The 26,992-nt window shown below is 42.7% G+C and overlaps 1 protein-coding gene and 1 long non-coding RNA gene across 3 annotated transcripts in view; one reads left to right on the plus strand and one right to left on the minus strand.

Annotated features, from left to right (window-relative positions):
• SIAH3 (siah E3 ubiquitin protein ligase family member 3) overlaps window positions 1-26,992 on the plus strand; it is a 127,243-nt gene that overhangs the window by 88,247 nt on the left and 12,004 nt on the right. The gene's annotated exons all lie outside the window — the stretch shown is intronic.
• LOC108528952 (uncharacterized) lies at window positions 19,363-24,848 on the minus strand. Its single transcript, XR_001885349.1, has 3 exons — window positions 24,715-24,848; window positions 22,171-22,392; window positions 19,363-20,002 (listed from the first exon to the last, which is right to left on the minus strand). It is a non-coding gene; the product is annotated as an uncharacterized LOC108528952 (long non-coding RNA).

The following is a 26,992-nucleotide window of genomic DNA, read 5'->3' on the forward strand; positions in this document are numbered from 1 at the left end:
TTAGGTTGGTTCAAAAGTAATTGCAGTTTCTGTCATTTAAAAGTAATGGCAGGCCGGGCGTGGTGGCTCACACCTGTAATCCCAGCACTTTGGGAGGCCAAGGCAGGCAGATCACTTGAGGTCAGGAGTTTGAGACCAGCCTGGTCAATGTGGTAAAACCTCATCTCTACTAAAAATTAAAAAATTAGCTGGGCATGGTGGCACACACCTAGAATCCCAGCTACTCTGGAGGCTGAGGCTGGAGAATTGCTTGAACCTGGAAGTGCGAGATAGCGCCACTGCACTCCAGCCTGGGCAACAGAGCGAGACTCTGTCTCAAAAAAAAAAAAAAAGTAATGGCAAAACCCACAATTACTTTTCCACTAACCTAATACTAGAACTCTAGGAGCAAATAAACTCACGACTTCCCCAGCAGCCCAGAAAGACCTGAGCAGTGTGGGGTTGTGGGGAGGGGCTGAGAAGCTAGACTGGTGAGAGAGAATGAAGCTTACTTAGGGCGGCAGCACCTCACATGTGCTGTCTCTTTGGCTGCAAGCCTGCTCCCCTTGTTTCTCTTTGCCTGCCCAGCTCTTACTCACCCTCCCAGAGGTCACTTCTAAGAAGCCTTCCATGATTCCCCAAGATGGCGTTGGTTTTCCTGCTAAATATCTCCTGATACCGAGTGCCTACACCACGCCGTGGCACTTTTCCTGAGTAATGTAATTGCCAACTTGCTTGTCAGTTTCTCCCATTGAACTGTCAGTTCCCTGGGGACTATACTCCAAAAACACTTCTTGAATAGATGCATGAGTGTTACAGACTGTATTTTTCTATCACCCCAAGATTCATATATTGAAATCCTAACCCCCAGTGGAATGTTTTTAAGAAGTGGGGCTTTGGGAGGTAGTTGGGTTTAGATGAGGTCATGAGGGTAGAACCCTTATGATGATATTAGTGTCCTTAGAAGAAGAGAAAGAACCTAGATCTTTCTCTTCCTCCCTCTCTCTGCCATGTGAGGATACAACAAAATGGCAGCTGTCTGCAAACTCGGAAACAGGCCCTCACCAGACACCAGATCTCCCGGAGCCTTGATGATGGACTTCCTCGCCTCTAGAACTGTGAAATATTAGGTTGGTGCAAAAGTAATTGAGTATTTTAACATACTTTTAGATGGCAGAAACTGCAATTACTTTTGCAACAACCTAATGAGTGTCTGTTGTTTAAGCCCCTGAGCCTATATTCTGTTACAGTAGCCCAAACTGACTAAGATGGATGATAAATGAAAGAATGAATGACTCTGTAATGCTGGGCAAAAGGGCTTGTGGTCACCAAGCTGGCCAAGGGGGCAGAGCCCTAGGGACAACACTCTCCAGGCTCCCTGGCACCAAGCCTTGGGATTTTCCTTTTGCTATCTTTGCTCTGCGGAGGCCAAACAGCCTCTTTCCCATCCTCTCTCTCTCCTTATTTCCACTGCATGACAGCATCACAGACTGAAAGAGCTGAGTGCAGCTAGTGCCAGGACTCAGTACTGACACAGGCTCGCCATGTTCCCACCGGGTCTGGGAGTCAGTACTGACATAGGCTTGCCATGTTCCCGCTGGGTCCAGGCAATCGCCTTCTAAGTGTGAACAGTGCAGACAGCCAGGACAGGACACCCCCTCACTTCCCTGCCATCCAGATGGGAGCCCAGAAGGCCTGGATGGGCTTCAATACACTGGCTTCCTTCTCCTGGGAAGACACAGCCTCACATTTCCAGCCCAGGAGGAGACTAGCACCTTTATTTCCTTCCTGCATTTGAGCATGTGAAGATATGCAAAACTTTCTCCAATTGTCTTAACTTCCCTAGTGTGTTTTATCTGCAAAGCCTTTTATGTCACTAGTGCAACAAAAAATCCTAAGAAATGCCTGTTTAGTCATGCTGGGATCTCAGGTTTCATTCTCAACACTTAGCGAAAGCTTCCTTACCTGGTTGCTATTTGGAGTGTGAGAGAGAGAGAGTGTGTGTGTATGTTACATGTTTATGCACCCATATGTATCACAGGAAAACATGGCATTAAGGAAGCTGTACCCTGAGGTCCTAGTAATTCTGTGTCATGATAGCAATCATTATAATCATTATAATCTTAGCCACCTGCTGCTCCTGAATGAATGTGAGGATTAATGGGATGCTATTAATAATGTTCCTTGAGTCCATAGGGAAAGCTCGTTATCAGGCACTATTTTTTAACCTCTTTCGAATGAAAAGAAAAAAAGGATGAACTGGCAATTGGACCACGTCTCAGCCTCTGCTGGCTGTGTCCTAGCCTGGGACCTTGGACCAGTCACATAACCCTTCCGATTCTGTCTCTCTGCTGGCTGTGTCCTAGCCTGGGACCTTGGACCAGTCACGTAACCCTTCTGATTCTGTCTCCTTGTCTATAAAATGGGCTCACAGGGCTTGTCTGTCTCCTTTTCTGGGGTTTGGGTGAGGATGAAACCAGATGGCATCAGTGAATGTCCTTGAAAACTGGAAAGCGTGGGACATAGGAACACACTTGGACCTACATCATCAGCCCTCAGGCCGTGTCTGCATCAGGCAGCGTGGGCATCCTCTGGAAGTTCTTCTGCAGAATTCCCCGGGTCCACTCCAAACATGACTCACTTGTTTCTGCTCCATCTCCACCAGTGCTGGGAGGCATCCTTTTGGTGAATGGCATTGGACTAACAGGTGTGCATCGGGGAGAGTGTGACTGGAGTCTCTGAGAGTTCAGAGGGAGCCTTCCCATGGGGTCCCAGTAGCAGGGCATGTCCAGACCATAACTGAATCAGGCTGAAAGTTGTCTGGTTCTTCAGAGACAGAATTGCCTTCCCTTTGGTAGACTCTTTCTCTAAAATGACCTCCAGTCCCTAGGTCAGTAGAGGTGAATGCACCCAAGAGGCAAAAAGGAAGAAGCCTGGCTGAGGCATACTTGGAAAGAGAAAGTGAGTGACCATGAACATGACTATCTCCTGCCCTGAACTCTGACTTCGGAACACTAGGATCCTGAAGTGGTTTCCTGAGATGTAAAGAAAATATCATCCATGAGTTTCATTAGAAGTGCTTTGCCAAATACAAAAATTAGCTGGGTGTAGTGACATGCCCCTGTAGTCCCAGCTACTTAGAGGCTGAGGATGGAGGATGGCTTTAGCCCAGGAGGTCAAGGATGCAGTGAGCCTTGATCGTACCACTGCATTCCAGCCTGGGCAACAGAGCAAGACCATGTCTCAAAAAAAAGTACTCTTTCAGGCAACAGAGCAAGACTGTGTCTCAAAAAAAGTACCCTTTCAAATTGTTCTGTTACATATCAACAAAGATTAATTACAGAGTTCTCAAAGTGTAGTTAGCCTAAAAACGTTCATTTCTGTTAGGAAATGTTCATTGCCCTCACCATGGCCAGAGTACCAACATCACCACCTCTCACCCTCTCCAACTAGTACTGCCTCACTAAGCTCAAAGGAGAAGAATCATCACCATCATTACCATCACCACCACCAACACTGGTTACCAACTACTATGTCCCAGGCAATGTGCCAAAGTTTTAAATGAAATTCTCTTTAATTCTTGAAATCACCCTATTATTGTTCTGATTTTACAAATGACAGAGAGGTTAAGTAACTTTGCCCAGGTTGCACAGCAAACGAACAGCTGAACCAGGACTCAGCCTTAGGGTTCCATAGCTCATTCTCTTAATCTCTTTCCTGTTTTGCCTCTCTCAGTCATACCAGAACAATCCTTCAATCATACGTCCATGGAAGCCAACCAACAGATATGGGTATGGAAGCAGTACATTCTCTTTCCTTCTCACTCTGTTCCTGCTTTCTGCAAAGTTCACCCCAGGCATTTCCAGGCCCCATGCATGCAGACGCTCCTTCTCACTAAAAGATCCATGGAAACAATGAACCAGAAAAGCAGGAGATGTTTGCCTCTTCCTATCTCTAGAGTCATCCATACCTGACCAGTAGCGACAATGCAGAGCCAAATTTTAGCAGCAGAATTTGTTCAAACTAAACATTCTTAAGAGTATGAATTCTAGACCCCCATCAGTCACACTCATACTGCAGTACATTGTTTCTCTATGTCTTTGTCTCTGACTCTAAGCTCAGGAGAGGAGAAACCAACCAGCCCCAGGCAAATGCACTGGAACAAAATTCCAGTCTACATGAGTCCCTGTCACCGCATTTTTCTATTTCCAGAGGGTGATTTGCTCCAATTCCAGAACACATCAATACCCCCATATATAAGCCACCAAACACCAGCTGCTGGTAGCAGAGTTTGAAAAATACCTCCTGGATTTTAAGTATCCAGAGTGGTTTGCAGCAGCACGATAGCAGCCTGACAACCACATACACAAGAGTCAAGATATATGTGAGCTTCTGGTGCAGACCATTCCTCACCCAGGCACTGGTGCTCAACGGGACTTCATCCATCCGTTCAGCTGACTAGCCATGATGGAGTGTCCCAGTGCATGACGGATAGGACTGGGCCACTCGTCTTTGATCTCCTTCAGGTAGTCAAGGTGGGATTGAGCATCCTGAGGAGGCTGATGTCTCCTGCAGGAGGATGGAGAGTTCAGGGTCCAGAATGTTGGCTGTGGGCCCTGTTGTCTAAGCCATCTTTGTTGGACTGTGCCTTCAGGTCGCTGCCCCAGGACTCTGGGCTGCTTTAGGAACTTTGAGAGCTGGGACTCAGGACTAGCTCGACCAGGGAGCCCATGGCAACCTGACAGTCTTCTGCCTGGGCTGCTGAAAGTAGTTCTAAACAGAAGCGGATTTTTTGATTTGGTGTTGCTTTTGGTTTGCTCGTTTTGTTTTATGTCTCCCCCTTGACTACATTATTCTTAAAATAACATTTAGTTTTTAAGTTATAAAAGTAGTATTTATTCTGTACAGGCATTTGTAAAATATGGAAAACCACTAAGAAAAAAAACTGCCTATAATTCCACCCAGAGACAGCCACCATCATCTGGCACTTTTGCTTTCAGTAATTTTTTAAGTGCAATACATTTGATTGTATGTTTTATAAGAGCATTAAATCATATTATGCATGTAAGTTTTACCTTGCTTTTTTAAAAAGCTATATATTGTAAACACTTTACAGTGTCGGAATGAAGGTAGGGACTCCTTGGGTAAGCAGTTTGGGGACTTTCCAGCCCAGTAATTTCTGATTTCAGTCTCAGCCAGGCTAGAGAAAGAGGGCCCAAATTATTGATATTCTCAACGGAAACTTTCCTTATGGTAGCAAAGCAGACCATTCTGCCCTGGCGATTCCTCCATGAGGCCCGGCCTCTCGGTCTCTGATCGACATACGCGATTTATCTGGGGCGTCTGTTATAATGTCCAGAGATTCTGATTCTGCAGATTTGTGGACACAAAAAACATGTCTAGCACGTGTAATGATTTCCAAACCACAGTCTATAAATTTCTGGTGTAGACTTAAGGGTGGAAAAAAATTATAGCGTCCATTTAAAGATTTCAGTTCTGCGAAGCCCCCAACACACGCATTCTCCCCACCTTAAGTCCTAGAGGCTCAGCCAATTACCCTAAGGCAGCAGCCACTGCAAGTTCAGAGGTTATGCAGGGCAGCCTCAGGATTTATGTCCACTTCAGGAGTCATTGACCCACATCAACTTCTTTTATGAGTCAGGACCAGGCGGAGATCATCAATATTGTTACAATAGGGTTGGAAGCCCACTCATTCACTGTGTGGGACGCACTGCCGGAGGTGAAAAAGAGGCCTCAGAGCCTCCTTGTTTAGCTTTTAGGTTTACTGTTAGGTTTGCTTTGCCTTATCAGATGCGAAATGGGTACAAGTCTTAAACATATTCATAATTTGAGATGTGCAATAAATATAACATTCTTTTCTCTATAACTGAATTTAATATATATTCTGGGCTCCCATTCCATCAAGAATGGAATCCTAATTTTAACCAGGATGGAGATTCCCTGCTCTGCCCAGAGTTGAGTCCAAGTTTTGAGGGACCTATGAAGTAATGTTCTGGTAGATAAGAAAAGTATGCATGTACATAAGGACTTAAGTTGATTATAAATTTTGCTGATATAAAGTATGTGTAATACAATTTATAAATAACAAAATACACAATATTGTTTATTTTAAGTTTCGTATAACCACACAGAAGAATGTATTTATTGGTTTTGTTGAACTCTTGTATCTGTAGCCAACCTACAGTTACAATTCAGCCATCGTTTGCCAAAATTAGACTATGTTGGCTATCCAGTTCATGGAAAAAGTCACCATGTCATTGATGAATGTGTGTGACTTAAATATGAATGTTGGTTGATGTTTTCTTTTATGTTAACAAGATCAAAGTGAAACAACAAAGATAAATGTCAGATTATCACTAACTGCTCAGTGACATGAACTATTTCTTTGCTGAGTTGGATAGTAGTTTTAGGATACTCAAAGACTATTTCCATAATTTTTTGTGCTATTTAACACAAAGTAACACCAATATACCAGGACACTTTTAGGTTTAGTTTGCCCTTATTAACATTTTCTTCAGTCTGCCCTAGAAAATCAACAAAATAGAAAATCAAGCCCTGATTTATAGCATTTGCCAATTTCCATGGTGTAAATATTCCCACCATGACTAATTTTAAGCTACCAACACAACATCACTGTACATGAAGTTGGAAAAAGGTTTTTAGTATTTCCACCATATAGATACAATACAGATTTGCAGATATGTAAGCAACCTCAAGAACATATTTCATAGCAAAATATAATAAAAAATTTAGGAAGTAATGAGTTTTGGGTATTTACTACCTGGGTTGTTAATATAAATTATTTAATTCTGTTTGTTTAATTTTAACAATGGCTGTGTTTAACAATCAGCTCACAAAATTTCTAAAACTTCAACAATTAGCTCTTGTGAGCTAATACACTACTGGGCATATGTAATGTCAGTGATTGGATTTGGAGGGCATTCTTTCTAGCTGTTGTCATCTAGCCGTACTGACACCCACTGAGAGTCCTTGCTGCCATCTGGTGTCCGGTCATGGGTCACAGCAAATTGCTGCTGTGTCCTGACTTTTTCACACACTGAGTCTTCTCTAGGTCCCTAAGTTCTCTCTTGCTTCTATGTCCCTCTAGACGAATGGGGATGCAGATTTTAAAACACAGTAGGAGGGTGGGGGGATTTTTTTCCTCTAATAATATACAGTGCTGAACATCCTGCTCTACTAAATCTAATATATAGAACTATATGTATTTGGGTCTCTGTGCTGTTCTATCAATCTGCTTTGTTTCCTCATGCACTTGAATCACCATGTTTTAATACTGTAGCTTTATTCTATGTTTTACAACTTTATCGAATAGTCTCCTTCATAACTTTATTTTTCAGCAATCTGACTATAATTGCACATTTATTTTTTCATATCAACTTTTTAAATTACTTGAGTTTTTTTGGTATTCTGGTGTATTTATTACAATCTTGTTAATTTTAGGGAATGTCAACATATTTGTAACAGTGAACCATCCTATTGAATAGATGATACTTTTATTTATTCAATTCTTTCTTAGTGTTCTTCACTAGCATTTTACGTTTTTTCCTTATAGCCTATGACTGTTTCCTATACAGTTTATTCCAAAGTATTATTTTTAATATGAACAGCTACTTCTTATTTGCGTGTATGATAATTATGGATTTGTATTTACTAAATTTGTGCTTTACTGAATTCTTCAAATTTTATGATTTTTTCCAGTTGGTTCTCTCATTTCCAAATTTTTACACCTTTTATTTCTTTTTTCCCATCAAATTGCACTGGCTACTTCCTGTGGAATGTTAAATAACAGTAATATAGTGAACATTCATGGTTTGTTTCTGATTTCAGTGACGCTTCCAGAGTGTACCCATTAAAAATGTCAGTCTACTTGTTAAGGAAGTTTCTGTCTTTTACTATTCTTCTAACAGTTTTATTGAAATAAAATTCACATACCTTTACATTTTTATTTATTTTCTTCAACTTTTAAGTTTAGGGGGTAAATGTGCAGGTTCGTTACATGGGTAAATGGCATGTCACTAAGGTTTGGTTTATGAATAATTCTGTCATCCAGGTAGTGAGCATAGTACCCAATAGATACTTTTTCAACCCTTGTCCTCCTTCCACCCTCCCCACTCCCATAGTCCCCAGTGTCTATTGGTCCCATCTTTATATCCATGTGTACTCAATGTTTAGCTCCCAGTTTTAAGTGATAACATGTGGTATTTGGTTTTCTGTTCCTGCATTAGTTTGCTTAGTATCATGGCCTCCAGCTCCATCCATGTTGCTGCAAAGGATATAATTTCATTCTTTTTTATGGCTGTGTAGTATTCCATGGTGTATATGTACCACATTTTCTTTATCCAGTCCACCACTGGTGGGCACCTGCGTTGATTCCATGTCTTTGCTATTGGGAGGAGTGCTGTGATGAAAATGAGTGTGTGTATCTTTTTGGTAGAACAATGTCTTTTCCTTTGCATATATGCTCCGTAATGGAACTGCTGGGTTGAATGGTAGTTCTGTTTTAAATTCTTTGAGAAATCTCCAAACTGCTTTCCACAGTGACTGAACTAATTTACATTTCCACCCACAGTATATAAGTGTTCCTTTTCTTCACAACCTCATCGACATATTATTTTTTGTCTTTTTAGTAGCAATTCTGATGGGGGCGAAATGGCATCTCATTGTGGTTTTGATTTGCATTTCTCTGATGATTGATGATGTTGATGATTTTTTCATATATTTGTATGTCACATGTATGTCTTCTTTTGAGAAGTGTCTGTCATGTCCTTTGCCCATTTTTTAATAGGGTTATTTGGTTTGTTTGTTGAACTAGGTTTCCTATAGATTCTGGACATTAGACCGTTGTCAGATGCATAGTTTGCAAATACTTTCTCCCATTCTACAAACTGTCTGTTTAGCCTGTTGATAGTTTCTTTTGCTGTGTAGAAGCTCTTTAATTAGGTCCTACTTGTCAATTTCTGTTTTTGTTGCAATTGCTTTTAGGGACTTAGTCATGAATTCTTTGCCAAGGCCAATGTCCAGAATGGTATGTCCTAGTTTTCTTCTAAGATTTTTATAGTTTGAGGTCTTACATTTCAGTTTTTAATTATCTTGAGTTAATTTTTATATATGGTGAAAAGTAGAGGTCCATTTTCATTCTTCTGCATGTAGCTGACTAATTATCCCAGCACAATTTATTGAATAGGGAGTCCTTTTCCCATTGCTTGTTACTATCAACTTTTTCAAAGATCAGATGATTGTAATTGTGCAGCTTTATTTTTGGGTTCTCTATCCTGTTTCATTGGTCTATGGTCTGTTTTTATACCACTATCATGCTGTTTTGGTTACTGTAGCCTTGTAGTTTAGTTTGAAGTTAGGTAGTGTGATGCCTCCAACTTCCTTCTTTTTGCTTAATATTGCTTCTGCTATTTGCACTCTTTTTTGGTTCCATATAAATTTTAGAATAGTTTTTTCTAATTCTGTGAAAGATAATGTTGATAGTTTGATAGAAATAGCATTGAATCTGTAAATGGCTTTGGGCAGTATGGCCATTTTAACAATATTGGGCATAGGAAGCTTTTCTATTTGTTTTGTATCATCTGTGATTTCTTTCAACAGTGTTTTGTAGTTCTCCTTATAGAGATCTTTCACTTACTTGGTTAGATGTATTCCAAAGCATTGTGTGTGTGTGTGTGTGTGTGTGTGTGTGTGCGCGCGCGCATGTGTTTGTGTATTATAAATGGGATTGAGTTCTTGATTTGACCCAGCTTGAACATTATTGGTGTGTAAAATGCTACCAATTTTTGTACATTGATTTTGTATCCTAAAACTTTACTGAAGTCATTTATCATCTCTAGGATCCTTGTGGTGGAGCCTTTAGGGTTTTCTAGGTATAGAATTATGTCATCAATGAAGGGAGATAATTGGACTAATTGTTTTCCTGTTTGGATACCTTTTATTTCCTTCTCTTGCCTGGTTTCTCTGGCTTGGACTTCCAATACTATGTCAAATAGGAATAGTGAGAGTGGCCATCCTTGTCGTGTTTCAGTTCCGAAGGAGAATGCTTCCAGCTTTTGCCCCTTCAGTATAATGTTGGCTGTGGGTTTGTCATAGATGGCTTTTAATATTTTAAGGTATCACATACCTTTTAAAGGATATAATTCAATTGATTTTAGTATATTCCTGGAGTTGCACTACCATTACCACTATCTAATTTTAGAATATTTTCATCACCCCAAAAGAAATCCCATATTTGTTAGCAACCACTCCCACTCTCCCCTCCCTCCAACTCTTGGCAACCCATCTTCTTTCCGTATCTATGGATTTGCCTATTCTGTGCATTTCATATAAATAGAATTATAAAATATGTGGTCTTTCGCCACTGGCTCCTTTGACTTAACATAATGTTCTCAAGGTTTATCTATGTTGTAGCATGTAGTAATAACAACATGTTAATATTAAATATATTGACAGAATTAACAGTAACGACAAACTTGCCTAAATAATTTATAGCTTTTATTTTAAAATATAATATGTAAAATAATTATTTTGTAAAACTTCCAATCACAGTTTACTTTTAGGAATCAATGTGCTTTCAGTGTACAATTGTATGTATCTCTACAAATTGATTGTAGGTAATTGGATAAAAATATGGATTTTGTAACTGCTACTATCCTTATATCGTTTTTTACATCTTACCCCACCTACCTGGAATTTTTTATTAGGAGTTCTCTTATGTCATCCTTGTCAATATACCCCTTAGAATCCTTGAGTGGCTCACCAAAGCCTTGATGACAAGACTCAAACTCCTTAGCAGTCTTGATAACAGGACTCAAACTCCTTATACACAGCCCAGGGGCCTCTTCTGTGTAATTTCTCATCATTCCCACCTACCTAGACCTCAACTACCTTGACCTTTCAGGATTACTGAACTATTTGTAGCTTTCAGGGCTGCTGAATTGTGCATGTCCTTGCTTTTTGTCTACCTGAATGTTCTTTCGTTCTCCCTATAAATGGTCCTTTCCCAAGATAATTCCCATTCATCCTTCAAAACCCAGCTCACTTACCACTTCCTCCATGAGACCTTCCTTGGCCAGAGTTTTCTCATTGTCTTTCCTCTGTGGTCCCACAGCCCCCTGGGCTTATTTCTGTCATAGCATTTATCACACATTTCTTGTAGTTGTCTATTTTCCAGCCAACCCCCATTAGACTGTACATTCTTTTGGGGACAGACACTGGGTATTATTTATCATTTTGTCACCAGGATCTGGCACATGAAAGAGGGCTGATAAAGTTTGATGAATGAATGAATGAATGAATAAAACTAAATCCATATACTCCAGCTTTAGGCATTTGAATAGGGACTACCTGATCACTTGCTGTGCATGCACCTGTGACCTAAGACAGAGCTATACAAAATGCAGGACTCCCTTTCAAACTGCTGAAAAGATTAAGGCACTCCTGCCCACACCCTGCCAAGCAGGCTTTCAAGTCTGCAGTTGCTTTTTTTTTTTGAGACAGAGTTTTGCTCTTGTCACCCAAGCTGGAGTGCAATGGCGTGATTTTGGCTCACCGCAACCTCCTTCTCCCAGGTTCAAGCGATTCTCCTGCCTCAACCTCCTGACTAGCTGAGATTATAGGCCCCCGCAACCACGCCCAGCTAATTTTTGTATTTTTAGTAGAGATGGGGTTTCACCATGGTGGCCAGGATGGTCTCAAACTCCTGACCTCAAGTGATCCACTGCCTTGGCCTCCCAAAGTGCTGGGATTTTACAGGAGTGAGCCACCACGCCCGGCCCCAAACTTTCTTACTCTGTAACAGTCTTCCAGTTGATTCTCCTGTGTAATATCACAGTTTTTGGAAAGGGCATTTTCCCTTCCTGCTACCCATGTCCTCCAGTGAATAAGCATGAATAGGCAGGATTTCCATCAAAACCCAGCCCTGCTGCCCCTTGATCACTACATCTCCTTGCCTAGACCAATGCCTGGAGCATGCAGAATATCAGTCAGCAGATGTTATTGCCCAGGTAACCAAAGCTCTTGACCTTACCTATATTCAAATTTACATGAGGTACTAGGTATGAAAACACTTTGTAAAATGCTGAAATGATGGTTCAAGGTAGTAGTTCTTGACCAGAGAGATGGCATAAGAATAATGCAACATGTTATTAAATATATGTTGACACCCAGCTGTGTGAAAGGCTATATACACACACATTTTCATTGTAATTTTTAGTCCCTAATATTGTAAAACATATCATATTCAATACAGCCTGCAAGTCATGGTCACATAGCCAGGACATGGAACCAATTAAGTGTTGTGAAACACCTTCTGTCCTTCTTACTCTTATCTTGCTTTCAAAGCTCTCTGTGATCTGATTGCACCTTCCTTACTTAGCCTCATTTCTCCTTGTTCTGTCAAGGCCTCATCAGTCCATGGAAAGCACAGGTCCTCCCTGCATTTGGGAATGTCCTCCTTCTTCCAGGAGTGCTCACCTCTCATCCCTCCACTATCCAGAATTCCTCTGTTGTTTCTGACCCGTTTCAAGTGTCATCCCCAACACAAACCTTTCCCTGCAACTCAAACCATTTGGTACAGAGGGAAAACGTACCCTGCATCACTCCAGGCACACGTATATTGCAAAAGCATGTGGCTTCACAGATGTCAGGCACTGGCGAGCCCCCGGAGGCCAAAATAGCAACGTTTATAGCCATGCGCCCCCCCATCACTTCACATAGTGTCCAGTATATTCTAGTTGCTTCACAGACATATGCTGATGGATAAGGATCCTGGTAGAACATGACCCTGAGCCTAAAATCAAAGGTGGACACAGGCAGAGTCTACCCTTCTCATGGGATCATTGTGGAAGTGAGGTTTCATCCCTGTCTCTCTTGTGAACATGGCGCTAGGAGAGGTCGCCCACAAAGACGATGTTCTATCTCATTACCAATTCAGTTCCCATGGAAGCCCTTGCCAGGGCCCTTAATTTCTTGTGTTAAAACAACAAACGAGGTGGCCCAAGCACAATCTCTAATAGGTAGCATGGGTCAACAATATTCATTTGTACTAGTGCTTTTCGCACGACGGGCTGGGATGAAAATTTGTCCTCTTCCTAGCAAGAGCTATAAATTAGTTTTATGCCACTGTTAAACCCAGAGGCAAAAAAGAAAGGGATTGAAAGTGGGGGAGGGTCAGCAAATAAGGCCTGGCTGCTTCCAACAACAAAGCAAGCTGCTTTTTGGGCCATGCCAACAAGGAAGGTTGGGGGCAGGCAGCAGAGGTCAAGAGATTGGGCCCAAAAGAAATTGATGTAGTGACTCTGAGAAAAGACAGCAAATTCTTTAAGGCTCTGAACTACATTTTATTATTTTTTTTCATCCGCAATATCTGGCAGGTTTGCTGAATCAATGAACAAATAATAATTGGATGCATGAAGCAATTGTGTCTCTCTTAGCTAGGTTTGAATAAAACCAATTATGCTACATTCATATGAGTTCTCCAAGGCCAATGGAGCCACTAAAAATAATGGTGTTCAGCTACATCTCTTGATGCGTATTGTTCCACAAGATATCAAGTAGAAAAAAAAAAAACAGTTTACAAGACTACAAGTACAATATTTAGGCATTTATGTCGAAAATAGCATTGAAAAAAGAACATGCCAAAATTGATAACAGTGTTACTATCAGGATGGTACTATTCTGAGAGTTTTCTATTCTCTTCTTTATACTGTGCAGAATATTCTAAATATTTTGTGAGAATACATGATCGCCTAATCAGAAAAAATTAAGTTTAAAAACAATATGTCATCAACCCATAGTTATCTGTGCTAGAAAGAGAAAAAGAGAACAGTGATGTGGATCATCTAGAAGATGGAAAAAATCACCCATGCTTGACTTTGGAATATGTTACATACATTTTCCCCCTAGAAGATTTATCTTCCTAATTATGCTCTGCTCTTTACTTAATATTAGGATTAGTTCTAACTCCCTGAGCTCCCCTGCCAACTAAATGAGCTGAGCTGGTTGGCAGGGAAAAGTCAGCTTGGAATGAAATGAAATATGAGCTGCAGATAATCCACATGGGGATAATTGAGTGCTGGCTGCTTGCGGGGAGAGGAGCGGGAAGCCTGGGGCACAGCGCCCACACTCTGCAGCCAGAATCTGGAGAATCAAAGCCCACCTCCCCTACCACCAACCCCCAGGCCTTGGGAAACACCTTCCTCCATCCTGCACTCCAGTGTCCCTGGGTATAAACTGCTGGTGATAATGATGCCCACCTCCTGGAGGTCACGTGAGGATTAAGTGAGATGAGGCATGTGATGTGCTTAGAACAGACACTCAGCAGGTGTCTGTCAGAACCATTCCATATTTCAAGCATGCTCTTCCATGATTTGCATCCATATGATACTTTCTTCCAAATGGATCTCACCATTTAAAACACATTTTAACGCATTCCTCCTATTATCCAGGAGGGAGGCAGATATGATCGTTCTTATTCTATCAACATGGAAATTAAGGTCTGAAAAAAGTGAAAGGAACTATCCTTGGTCGTGTAAGGAGTGGAAGACCTGGACCCATATCTCCATTCGTCATGCACCTTCGTGCCATGTGCCCCTGCCCCAACAACATCCATCTCTTTATGCCTCAATTCCCTATCTTAGTCAATGCAGGGAAATTGAAGTTTCATCCTGAGGCCTGTCTATAAAGACTTGTGAAGATTACCCAGGGAATTACTGTTAAGTGCTTGGCCAGGATCTAGTGCTGTGGAAACTCAGAGTTCTGGCAGTGGGGAGGAACAGAAGAGGCCCTGGTTCATTCTGACTACTTGTCGTGAGGCTGGTACACTAGTAGATCTGGGATGGAGGACTTGTCATTTCTGTGTTTACAGAGGAAGGCTTTTGTGCCATCACCAATTTGTCTTCCAGAAGAATTAGTCACCAATATTAGAATCATGGAAGAAGATAGGACAATTTGCACTTGGACCAGTTAAAAGATAAACTTTGGTACATCATAATTTTTCAAAATGTATTTGTGCACACAGCAATTCCTGAATCAGAAAGCTCCAAACCAGAAGTGGTTCAGGGCTTTGCTGGAGGTGACTGCAGGGAGAGCTTCTATAGGGCCAGTGCCGAAGTGAGCAAAGCCATGATTAGACTGGTTACAGTTAGAGCATTGCCTCATCTGGACAGTTCCAGTGGGAAGTTCAAGACAATTTAACTAAATACCAGTTGGCTCCATGTGATTGGTAGTCTAAATTACCTCACATTTGATTACATTAAAAGACCTCTGCAAGATAGTGGACAGGATACCATCCCGAACGTTCCCCTACAAAGCCTGTCCTGACTCCCGGAAGCAATTCCTCCCCCTACTAGAAAAGGAAGCTCTCTGAGGATAGGGACACAACAAATCACACAACGAATACAAATTCATCACTCGCTATGTGCTCTGTTCACTATTTTATACCCATCATCTCCCATTGCACATAGTGAGTGATGAATTTGTATTTGTTGTGTGATTGATTGAATGAATGCATTTACTGTGTAACAGCAGAATGGGATGGAACTCAATGGGCCCTGCTGAAAAGCGTGATATTTGTTTATGTATTACTATTTAAAACTAAAAAGAGGAAGCTGCTTCTAAATTCTGAACATGAAAACTCAATTAAACTAAATAGTAGGGAATTACGAGTAGCCATAAAAATGGAGAATTTATTAATTAAAGTGAAGCTCTCTCTTAACAAATGAATTTAAATACTGTTAAAAGAAAGAAGATAAACTTCCCATTTTCTGCTTAAGAATTTCCTCACAGCTCTGCTTCCCGTCTGCCCCCAGTGAAGTCCTGTGTTACCAAGCTGTCTGCAAGGGGACACTGCATGACTAACAAATCAAGGCGTTCCCTCCCCGGAATAGGGCAGCCCTATTACCACCATCATGAAAGTAACTGTGGACCCTGCAGGGACTTGTTAAGGAATCAGTGTTAGAAAGAGATGTCTGAGGTTATTAAGAATATGCTATTGGATTCCTAAAGGGATGTTAGGGCTTTTGTGAAGGAAGAAGGATGCCCGGCATAATGGCAGTGGGCAAGGATGAGTGGGTCTAGCTGCTTGCCCTTCACAGTGTGGTCTGTGACCCAGCAGCTCTGACATCCTTGAGAGCTGGTTAGAAATGCAGAATCTCAACCCCATGCCAGACCTGCTGCATCAGAGTGTGCATTTTAACAGGATGTCCAGGTGATTTGCGTGCACCCTGCACAGCGTTTGAGAATTGTTGGTCTAACCCTCTCTGCAGACTCATGAATGGAGAGTTTCGCGACCTGTGTAGCTGCAAGGGAAGTTATGAGAGATTTCTCCAAGTGCAGGACAGAAAATCAAGTGCTTTGGATCCGCTGAAGCTGTGCATGTACCTTCCCTTCTACAACATCCCCTTAGAGGATGGGGAAATGCAGACAGAGAGGAAGAAAGTCTAGCCTTCAGGGTGATCCTAGAGGTCACCCAAGCTGCAGGCATTATGCAGGCTGGAGCAAACCTGGTCTGGGAGAAGGCTGAGCTAGAGCCTGGGGACTTAATCTCCTTCCCCTTCGGCTAATTGGAGAGCATGGCACTCTTGTAGCAACTGAATACCTCCAATGGGGGAAATATGAACAAAATAGAACCAACGTTGAAATGTAGTCATGGTGAATTGTGTTGAAAAAAAAAAAAAACCCTACATGGAGACTATTAGAATTGTCTTGAAGTAGATTAGGCTAATTATCTTAGCAGACACTAATAAACTTGTTCCTTAGAGATACTCAGTGACTATAATAACCCAAAGATGAATATTGGATGAATGAATTATTAGGGACTGGCCAGCCTGCCAGCCTCCCAAGCCCTGGGGGCAGGAATTCTCCCTTCTGCCTTCCCATCCCTGCCCCCCAAGCCTAAGATTTTTATTAAATATGTACTCAGCTACTGGCAAAGATTGAGAGTCAATAAAACACCTGCCCCCACCTCGCTTAAGGGAATTTACTTGGAGCTGTCAGCAGCTTTTTATGGCTGCTCTGTCCCTCAGTTTGGGGTGAGGAGAGCCATATTGCAGAGAGGAGGAGCCATTCATTCAGCGAGGCACTTACACAAAGTCAGCTTGCACCTCCTGTGACACTACAACCAGGCCATGGCACTAGTGTCGGTCCATAGCCCCCGAGTCTAATCTCAGAGGGGAGCTTTCTGCCTCTGGGACCAAAGGGCAAGGCCTGTGCCACTCCAGGCATGGCACGAACACCTTCAGCACCTTATCTTCTGGTTTCCAGGTCCTGCGTCTCCCTGGGAGTGTCAGCCATGACCCTGCCTTTCTAAGCCAGGGAGCTCATGCTCCCTGGGCCCGTCCCTGATCTGACTCTCATCCCCATCCTCCAATCCCCCTAGCTACTGGTATCACAGGCAACCTGATGCAACCAGACCTACAGACAGGCCAAATGAACAAGTGAAATAATGAAAGAAAAGACCCCCTAGGGTTCTTGAGCCCCATGAAATATGTCCATTTAACACTGACCTGAAGACAACGGCCACATACATCCGTTCTCTGTCTCTCTTTCCTTCATTCTATTTTGTTTTTCAATGTATAGCATGCAGTGAAGTACACAGATCTTAAGTGTATTCCTCGATGGATTTTTACACACATATATATAAATATATATATATACATATCCGCAGAGCCACCACCCACTCAGACCACAAGTTATAATATATGCAGCCCTGAGGGGCTCCCTCAGGTCCCACCGAGTCAATATGTCCACGCACAAAGATAACCAGTGTTCAAGTTCTGTCACTATAGATCAGTTTTACATTTTTGAACTTCAAACAAAATTCTTAAACATGTACTCTTCTGTGTCTAGCTTTTTAAAATTTCAACATGTTTTTGAGATCCATGTTGTTGGGTATAGCAGTAGCTCATTCTTTTTTTATAGTAGCATGATATTCCATTGTGTAGATATATCACAATTTACCCATTAGAAGAACATTTAGGTGATTGTTAGATTTTGGTTATTATGAATTAGTGCTGCTGTAAACATTCGTGTGCATGTTTTCTGATCACATAATGCTCATATCTGTCAGGTATTGATTACAACTGTGAAGGGGCTCAGATCTTACCCCGCAACTTGCAAGCTCACAAGGTGACCTGCCACAGTTTCATGGATGCTGGTAGAAGACATGAGACTCCTGCGTCAGAGATGAAGGGGTGCAAAGTGTCAGCTTGTGCCAAGCAGCTAGCTCTGACAGGCTAGGAACTCAAGGCGCAAATGTACAAGCAGTATACTCTTTATGTGACCATGCCAAGCTGTCAGGGGAGTTTATCTTAATAAGCAGGCCCCAGTCTATAGAAGCATTGGTTATCTCAACCTCTGTTGCCTGCTGAGTGCTGGGAAACTCTCATACTAGTATCACCTACTTGGTGTCACACATTAGCAGGTCTGTGACTGGAGGCATCCCACATGGTGTCATGAGGAATGTGGGTGACTGAGATGCTGTTCACATAAACATCATCTTTAAATGCTTGTGGCAACAAGGGTCTCTGGGTTTCTTTGTGTATCTCTGGGAGTGAGCTCCTTGGATCATGGGGCTCACATCTTCTGTACCCACTCTGGGAATGCCATAGTGTTTTCAACGGGAAAATTACATCTGGGTCTCTCCATGAAAGGCTTATTGGTTTGAGTCATGTTTGGAATAAATAAATTAGCTATATTCAAAAGGAAGATTTTTTAAGATGAGCTCTCATTCTAAACAACTACTGGTTATCTATGGAAAGATCAAAATAACACTTTTTTAAAAAGGAGAGACAAAGTGAAATATAATGACTAATCTTAGAAACTTGCTTAGCAAGATTAAAAAAAAACAAAACAAAAAAACATGGTCCTGGTGAGAATTGCTAGAAGGCCTTAAGGGAGACATGGAAGGACATTAGTGTTTTTATGATTTAATCTTATTCATACATGATCCTAGAAATTATGGAGAGTGCATTTCCTTAGCTTACACCTCAATCAGCTAGATGTGTATATTAGTTCATTCTCTTGCTGCTAATAAAGACACACCTGACACTGGGTAATTTATAAAGAAAAAGAGGTTTAATGGACTCAGTTTCACATGACTGGGGAGGCCTCACAATCAAGGCAGAAGGTGAAGGAGGAGCAAAGGCACGTCTTACATGGTGGCAGGCAAGAGAGTGTGTGGAGGGGAACTGCCCTTTATAAAACCATCAGATCTCATGAGACTTATTCGCTATCACAAGAATAGCATGGTAAAAACCCATTCCCATGATTCAATTACCTCCCACCAGGTCCCTCTCACAACATGTGGGGATTATGGGAGCTACAATTCAAGATGAGATTTGGCAGCAGGGGTGTGGTGGGGACACAGCCAAACCACATCACTGTGCAATAATGATGACAATGACAATGATAATAACATCTACCACTTATGCCTTCCTGCTCTGGACTAAGCACTATACAATGTCCTTTGTATCTCTGGTATTAGCACATGGGTATAGAGTTGATAATCATCCTGGGAAGGACCAATAGGCTACATCCATTTGTGTGTAGACTCAGTGTTTCCTGATAGCGAGGCCATTCCCAGTCTACAGTGCCTGTAGTCCCAACTACTCGGGAGGCTAAGGCAGGAGAATCACTTGAACCCAGGAGGCGGAGGATGCAGTGAGCCGAGGTCACACCACTGCACTCCAGCCTGGGCGACAGAGTAGACTGTATCTCAGAAAAAAAAGTGTCAGGAGGGCCACACAGCTTCCGAAGGTGCTAGGGAAGAATTCCTCCTTGCTTCTTCCAGTTCCAGTGGGTCCAGGTGTTCCTTGGCTTGCAGCCACATCACTCCAATCTCTACCTCTGTCTTCACATGGCCTTCTCCTCTTCGTCTGTGTCTTCTCCTCTTCTGTCTTTTCTAAGAACACTGTCCTTGGATTTAGGGCCCAGCTGAACAATTCAGAATGATCTCATCTCAAGGTCTTTAACTTAGTTACATCTACAAAGACAATTTTTGCAAATAAGGTCACATTCACAGGTTCTGGGGATTAGGATGTGAACACATCTTTTGAGGGCAGTCTTCTAACCTGTCATAACTAGTTAGAAGGCTATTGTGTAGCCCAGAGAAGCAATGAGGGTGAGTGCTGTCAGACGGTGAGAAGTGGTTGAATTGTGTTAGGGTAACAGGTCAACGGGGAGAAGTCATTTATTCATGCTCTCCCCACATACTTACTGGGTACCTACCATGTTCCAATCACTGTGCTGATACTTCAGATACAGTGGGGAAGAAATACAGTACTCCCACCTGGAGCCCTTGTTGTGGTCCAGCAGGAAGACTAGATGTTGAACAAGTTTGTTGCATATTTTAAGGGAGCATGCAACATATAGACCTGTCCTAGTCAGAATAAGGAACCCCTGAAGGATGAACACAACTTAATCTGGGGATAGGGAACACAGAGGGCAGAGAGTTCTGGCGGAGAGAGCTGAAACTGTGGAGTTCCTGGTCATGACATTTTTGAAGAACTCAGAGAAACAAGGATGGCATGTGGCCTGGAGGCATCAGATTGTTTCGGGCCACCCAGGACACACCTCTGCCCACTTGTAACCTGCTAACACATCTGCTTCTGCAGTTTGCATTTGCATGTGTAACCATTTGCAGCAACCTGCCTCCTCTCAAAGGTTACAGCACTGACTCCAGCCACAACAGTGTGAGCAACACTCTTGCCCACAATCTGAGGTTATCCAGATTGGCGGGACAATCTCTGGACATGGTGTCCAGTCACCACTGTGGTTCTAAAGTCATCCTAAAGAAATGCTCATAGTTAATGTGGCTTTGGGTAATAAAAAGGTTAACCTTTAAACTGCTCATGCAGGCCCCAGATTTCACTTGCCAATTACGGATATGAAAGTCTAACTACACAAAAAGTTGCCTTGACGAAAAAGTCTTTCATCTACAAGATTGATTAGATTCATTAGCATACTCAAAACCCCACAGATGAAAAGCAGAGCCAAAGAATAGAGACAGGGCAACATTCCTCTATGTGGTTTGACTGCAAGCCTGCCCCCAAGATTTGCAAGACAGGAGGCAAAAGTACACATGGTGGTCCACTTACTGTCTATATAAATACTCAAAAAGAAAAAAACAAGGTATGAGACTCTCAAAATACATTCTGTCGTCCTACCGTAATAATTATACCTTCATGGCCAGGCATGGTGGCTCATGTCTATAATCATAGCGCTTTGGGAGGCTGAGGCAGGAGGATCACTTGAGGCCAGTAGTTCGAGACCAGCCCGGCCAACATGGTGAAATCCCGTCTCTACTAAAAACACAAAACTTAGCCGGGCATGGTGGCACCTGTCTGTAATCCCAGCTACTTGGGAGGCTGAGGCAGGAGAATTGCATGAACCCAGGAGGCAAAGGTTGCAAGGAGCCAAGATTATGCTATTGCACTCCAGCCTGGGGGACAAGAGCGAAACTCCATCTCAAAAAAAAAAAAAAAAAAAAAATTTATACCTTCATAATGAGTCGCATGGCGGCAGCTCCCAGGTAGCAACCTGTCTCACTTTCTTCCTAACCCGGCTTCATCCTGGGTTTTGATGAGTCTCTTACAAAGGCAAGCAAACACCTCAGCCCACACATTCAAGCTCTGCTTATACTCCCACCCCCAAAATCGTCACCCATTGGCCATCTCTCTCACATCTAATGGTCTGCCTTCCAGAAGATGGATCCCAGAAAGAGCACGGGCTGCAGGAAGCTGACTTAGAGACACTGGGTAGGGAATTCCAGCATCCCACTTATGCGGAGTGTGGTCTAGAGGGTGGGCTCTGGGGTTCTGTGTGGGTACAACCCATTAGCTCCTCATCTCATGGGTAGGGACAACTGGAGGAGCTACGGTAATCTTTGGTTGGGTTAAAGTTACCTCCTGGTGATTATTAACAGAAAATGGATAAGGAAGTGAGAAGGCAGCCAGCTTTTTTAGCTCAGGGGTCCTGCCGAGGTGCAGGAGGGGAACATGGGCCTAGAGCAATCTGGGAGGTGGCCAGATTGATTTGCTGAGTTAACCCAGCAAACTGTCCTTCCTAAATTGGGAGAAGCAATTCATTACTGAAAAGAGAATGCCTGAAGCATCAAGTAATCTCAGTAAAAAGTAAAAGCAAAGCAAGTACCTCTCTGGCAGGAGAAATTTCTTCTTCAAAGTTTTTATCATACTTCTCACACTGGCAGCTGGGCACGTGTCAGTACCCTCCTCTTGGTCAGGGTCAAATGCAGCTTCTGTGTCCCATCACTGTTGGATTCTGGGTGAGGAGCTGCCAGGTCACCTTTCTGAGGAGCTCACAGTCATGGACACTTGGCCACACGGACACACACACACCGTATTTCTATAGCACCTGAAATGGAAGGGTAGGGGACAGAGCCTCTGACTGAAGACAAAACAGCCTTTCCACTGATATGGTCCAAAACAGGGATCTGTTTATGAATCATTCATTCATTCATTCATTCATTCATTCAAGCAGCATGTATTAAAGGTAATGGCAAAGACCGCAATTACTTTTGCACTAACCTAACATTTATTGAGAGTCTACTACGTGTCAGAAAATGCAAGTCCATCACTGCACTAAACACTGGGCAGACTTAATACAACCTCTGCCCTCAATGACTTCCAACCTAGTTGAGGAGAAAACGGTACCAATTAGTGATTTTCTTTTTTTGTTTTTCTTTTTTTTTTTGAGACAGGGTCTCACTCCATGCTCAGGCTGGAGTGCAGTGGCATGATCTCAGCTCACTGCAGCCTCAACCTTCTGGGCTAACCTGATCCTCCCACCTCAGTCTCTGAGTAGCTGGGACCACAGCTGCCTGGCTAATTTTTGTATTTTTTGCAGAGATGAGGTCATGTTGCTCAGGCTGATCTCAAATTCCTGGGCTCAAGTGATCCGCCCATCTCAGCCTCCCAAAGTGCTGGGACTACAGACATGAGCCTCTCTGCGCCTGGCCACAACTAGTGATTTTCAATGCAAGTTGAAATAAGTAGTGAGTTGTGTGGACAGATCTTAACTGCTGCTTAACTACTTCACAAGTCAGGTAGGGAGGCAGCATTCCTGTCTTACGGCACCTGATTGTCTCAGACAATGCCAGGTGGGACAGTGGCTGGCACACCTGAATGATATAAAGGACAGAACCAGTGTGATCTTCATATTGGAAGCTGTTACTAATGCATTGATCTGTGCTATGAATATGTGGCAAGCATACATTGCATGTCGGGCACTGTACTAGCAGTAAGGACACACGAACAATTAGTCCCTGTCCTGAAGGCACTCAGCAAGCAGGAAAATATTCATGGATAAATCAGCTAATGCTTGTCAGCCAAGGTTAAGGATCTGGAAACTAAAGGGCCCTGGGATCTCAGAGATGTATTTTTTTTTCAGTGTCATCCACTTATTCCTTCCTATGTGACTGGCAAATGTGTTTATAAGAAGACCAGCTTGGTCAGGAGGCTTTTGAGATCATAGGACCGGTGTCTATGAAGACATCTGTATGGACCCTTTTCATCTGCATGGACCCATAGGTCTTGGTTTTAAATAATTTTGTTCACAAAGTTGTCATCTTTTCAAAGCCACAGCCTATTAGCCTCCTTTCTAGCTAAACAATGGCATAGATAGGTCAAGACTCAAGGCTTCTGTGTGTGTTAAGCAATGTCTCCACACTCAAGTTACATAATTTTGATCACCAGTAAAGAAAATTTGTGTGCAGTGGTATTTCAGAGGCAAGATTCCAATACAGTTAAGAAGTGGCATCAGAGCACCAGAAGTCCTGACTTAGCAGCTGGACACAGGATATTTAGGGAACCAGCTTTCAAGACCCATTCATAAAGTGAGAAATCTCTCTGCACTATTTTAACTAATCTTTACAACTCGAAAACCACTAATTTCCTCAAATAGAGCCCATTTCTAGCATCTATTATGCTGATTAACAAACTACTAATTTCACCAACTAAAACATCTGTGGAAGTGTTAACTAGCAGCATCTGATGTGAATCTGAATAGGGATACTAATTGAGGCCATTGTAGTCATTATCTCAGATATGGACTTTTCCAATACAATGTTAGGTGATTACCTTGATGTTTGAATTCCCAATTCAGGATTGACAGGCCCTAGAGTATAGCTTAAAAATGCATACGTTTAGGCCGGGTGTGGTGGCTTATGCCTGTAATCCCAACACTTTGTGAAGCCCAGGCAGGCAGATCACTTGAAGTCAAGACTTCGAGACCAGCCTGGCCAACACGGTGAAACCCCTTCTTACTAAAAATACAAAAATTAGCCAGGTATGGTGGCAGGCGCCTGTAATCCCAGCTACTCAGGAAACTGAGGCAGGAGAATCACTTGAACCTAGGAGGTGGAGGTTACAGTGAGCCGAGATCACGTCGCTGCATTCCAACCTGGGTGACAGAGTGAGACTCTGTCTCAAAATATAGATAGATGATAGATAGATAGATAGATTGATTTATATCACATTCTCTATACTAAAGTATTTTAAAGGAAATTGCAGAGATGCTCATACTGTCCACATGAAGATCTCCTCCATCTACATAGCAAGAGCTAAATCTGGTATGGAGGAGGAGGAGTATAAGATACATTTTCTAACTAAGATGTTCCTGTCCCATGTGATAAAAGTCTTACTGTTGTTTTCACTCTTGGCTTAACTTATTTCTTACCTGTTTGGAAGCATCTAGAGTCCTCCTGAGTTTTGTGTGCAGGGCACAGTCCTGAAGCAGTCAGTTCTTCTCCCTTCCTAGCAGACCTGACTCCCAACTTGGCTCAGACGTGGACTTTACCTCAGTACCCTGATGCCTGCCCAGAAGCGTTACCCTACCCTCCACCCCAACCTGCTCATTCTCCCTTTGTGTGAAATGCATCGATAGCATTGCTGCCTTCCCCACTTCACCCAGGACTAAAAACTTCAGTTAATTAATATTCACAAATAAGGGCATGAGCAAACTCGAAGCAAGTGCCTGCTATGTAGAATTGGGGGCAAAAGTCTCTTTCAGTTAAAATGCATGGCAATGTTCCTGGAAGCAAGTGGAAAGGAAAAGCAATCCTTTAAGTGAGTTTGCTGACCCCAGGGAGCAGAGGCCAAAGAAGGGGTCATGGGGTATTTCCAGAGGCAGTTTTCGCCTTCAGAAGCCAGGATTTGGAGGGCCATTACCAACCATGGGAGTGTGGCTGATCAAATTAAGGAATGTGTTTTTAAATTCAATTACACCCTCAGTGGAAATGGCCTCACTAATGCATAGAGAAAGTATTATCCCCAGCCTATAAAGCCTAACATTGCTAAACCCAATTTTGCGCATTATTCTAAAGGTTAATTCAAGATCTCTCTTCCAAATGGGAAGTTAAACACAGCCAATGGAAGAGAGGCATCCACTGACTGACTGAGGGGTTTATCAGTCTGTAAGAGTTCATTAGTTTTAATTAGTATAATCACTAATGTTGCATTAACAGTTTAGTGAAGGAAAGTAATTACTCACACATCCACTGTATTAGATGGGAAGATTGGAATTCATTTTCTGAAACAATTAGCATTTTGCCAATTAAAAGAATCTCTTCTCCCTGCCAGCAGCCCTGTGACCTCACTCACCCAAGGATCATTTAAATGAAACATATTTTGCATCAGAAGATGGAGCAGGAAGAAATAAAAAATTAAGGCTGCGTTTATTCTGAGCCCCTTCCCAGGGCACAGCAAGTACGCAGGTCTCAATAAGTGTATCCCGTTCCACTCTATTTGCATAGTTATTCACTTCAGGCTCTTTGGATTATACCCTTGGCTGCTTTGTAACATGGCAGCAATTAAAAAACAAAAAGCTAGTGGAAGATGAAGCCACAAGGAAGCATTGGGAGAGTCCAGGGGAATGACTGTTGCTGGGGGTCTGCTGGTTAGACAAGGGTTAGGTCTTGCTGCTGGCCCCATTCTGAGCAGCAGCTTAGAGCAGGCTGTGCTGCTGGGCATAGGGGGCATCGTGCTACCCACAGGAGCTCCCTAACGCATATAGCTGGGTCTCTTGGATATTCCTGCTAATATCCACCGTGCACTGGGTGCCATCTCAGAGCCTCAGCTTGGCTTACAAGGCCTGGGCATGATGACCCAACATCTCCTCTCCATCTCCACCGGATTCCTTATCAGCCACTTGGGACTTCTTGTCACTTCTTGAACATCCATGTTCTTTCATACCCAGCTCCTTCAAACCTGCTGTTTTCCCTGTCGGCAAGCCCTTTGCCTATTCTGCTAGAGAATTCACCCTTCACGCTTCAGTTAGTTTAAATGTCACCTCACACTGGCTAGAACAGCTGCCTCCCCCACTTGGTGTTCTCAGAGCTCCTGGTGTACCCTGCATTTTTGCATTGCTTTCACACAATCACAGTGAGCTAGTGAGGCAGGAACAAGCAGCTTATTCTGTTCAGTATTCTCAGCCCCTCGCACATGATGGGTGGTGTGTACGTGTATGCTGAATGGCTTAATGAATTTATTTTTTATTTATTTTATTTTTTTATTATACTTGAAGTTCTAGGGTACATGTGCATAACGTGCAGGTTTGTTACATATGTATACCTGTGCCATGTTGGTGTGCTGCACCCATCACTCGTCAGCACCCATCAATTCATCATTTATATCGTGTATAACTCCCAATGCAATCCCTCCCCCCTCCCCCCTCCCCATGATAGGCCCCAGTGTGTGATGTTCCCCTTCTCGAGTTCAAGTGATCTCATTGTTCAGTTCCCACCTATGAGTGAGAACATGCGGTGTTTGGTTTTCTGTTCTTGTGATAGTTTGCTAAGAATGATGGTTTCCAGCTGCATCCATGTCCCTACAAAGGATGCAAACTCATCCTTTTTTATGGCTGCATAGTATTCCATGGTGTATATGTGCCACATTTTCTTAATCCAGTCTGTCACAGATGGACATTTGGGTTGATTCCAAGTCTTTGCTATTGTGAA

The sequence above is a fragment of the Rhinopithecus bieti genome, unplaced genomic scaffold (genome assembly GCF_001698545.2).
Source record: "Rhinopithecus bieti isolate Rb0 unplaced genomic scaffold, ASM169854v2 scaffold_5273, whole genome shotgun sequence".
NCBI lineage: Eukaryota > Metazoa > Chordata > Mammalia > Primates > Cercopithecidae > Rhinopithecus > Rhinopithecus bieti.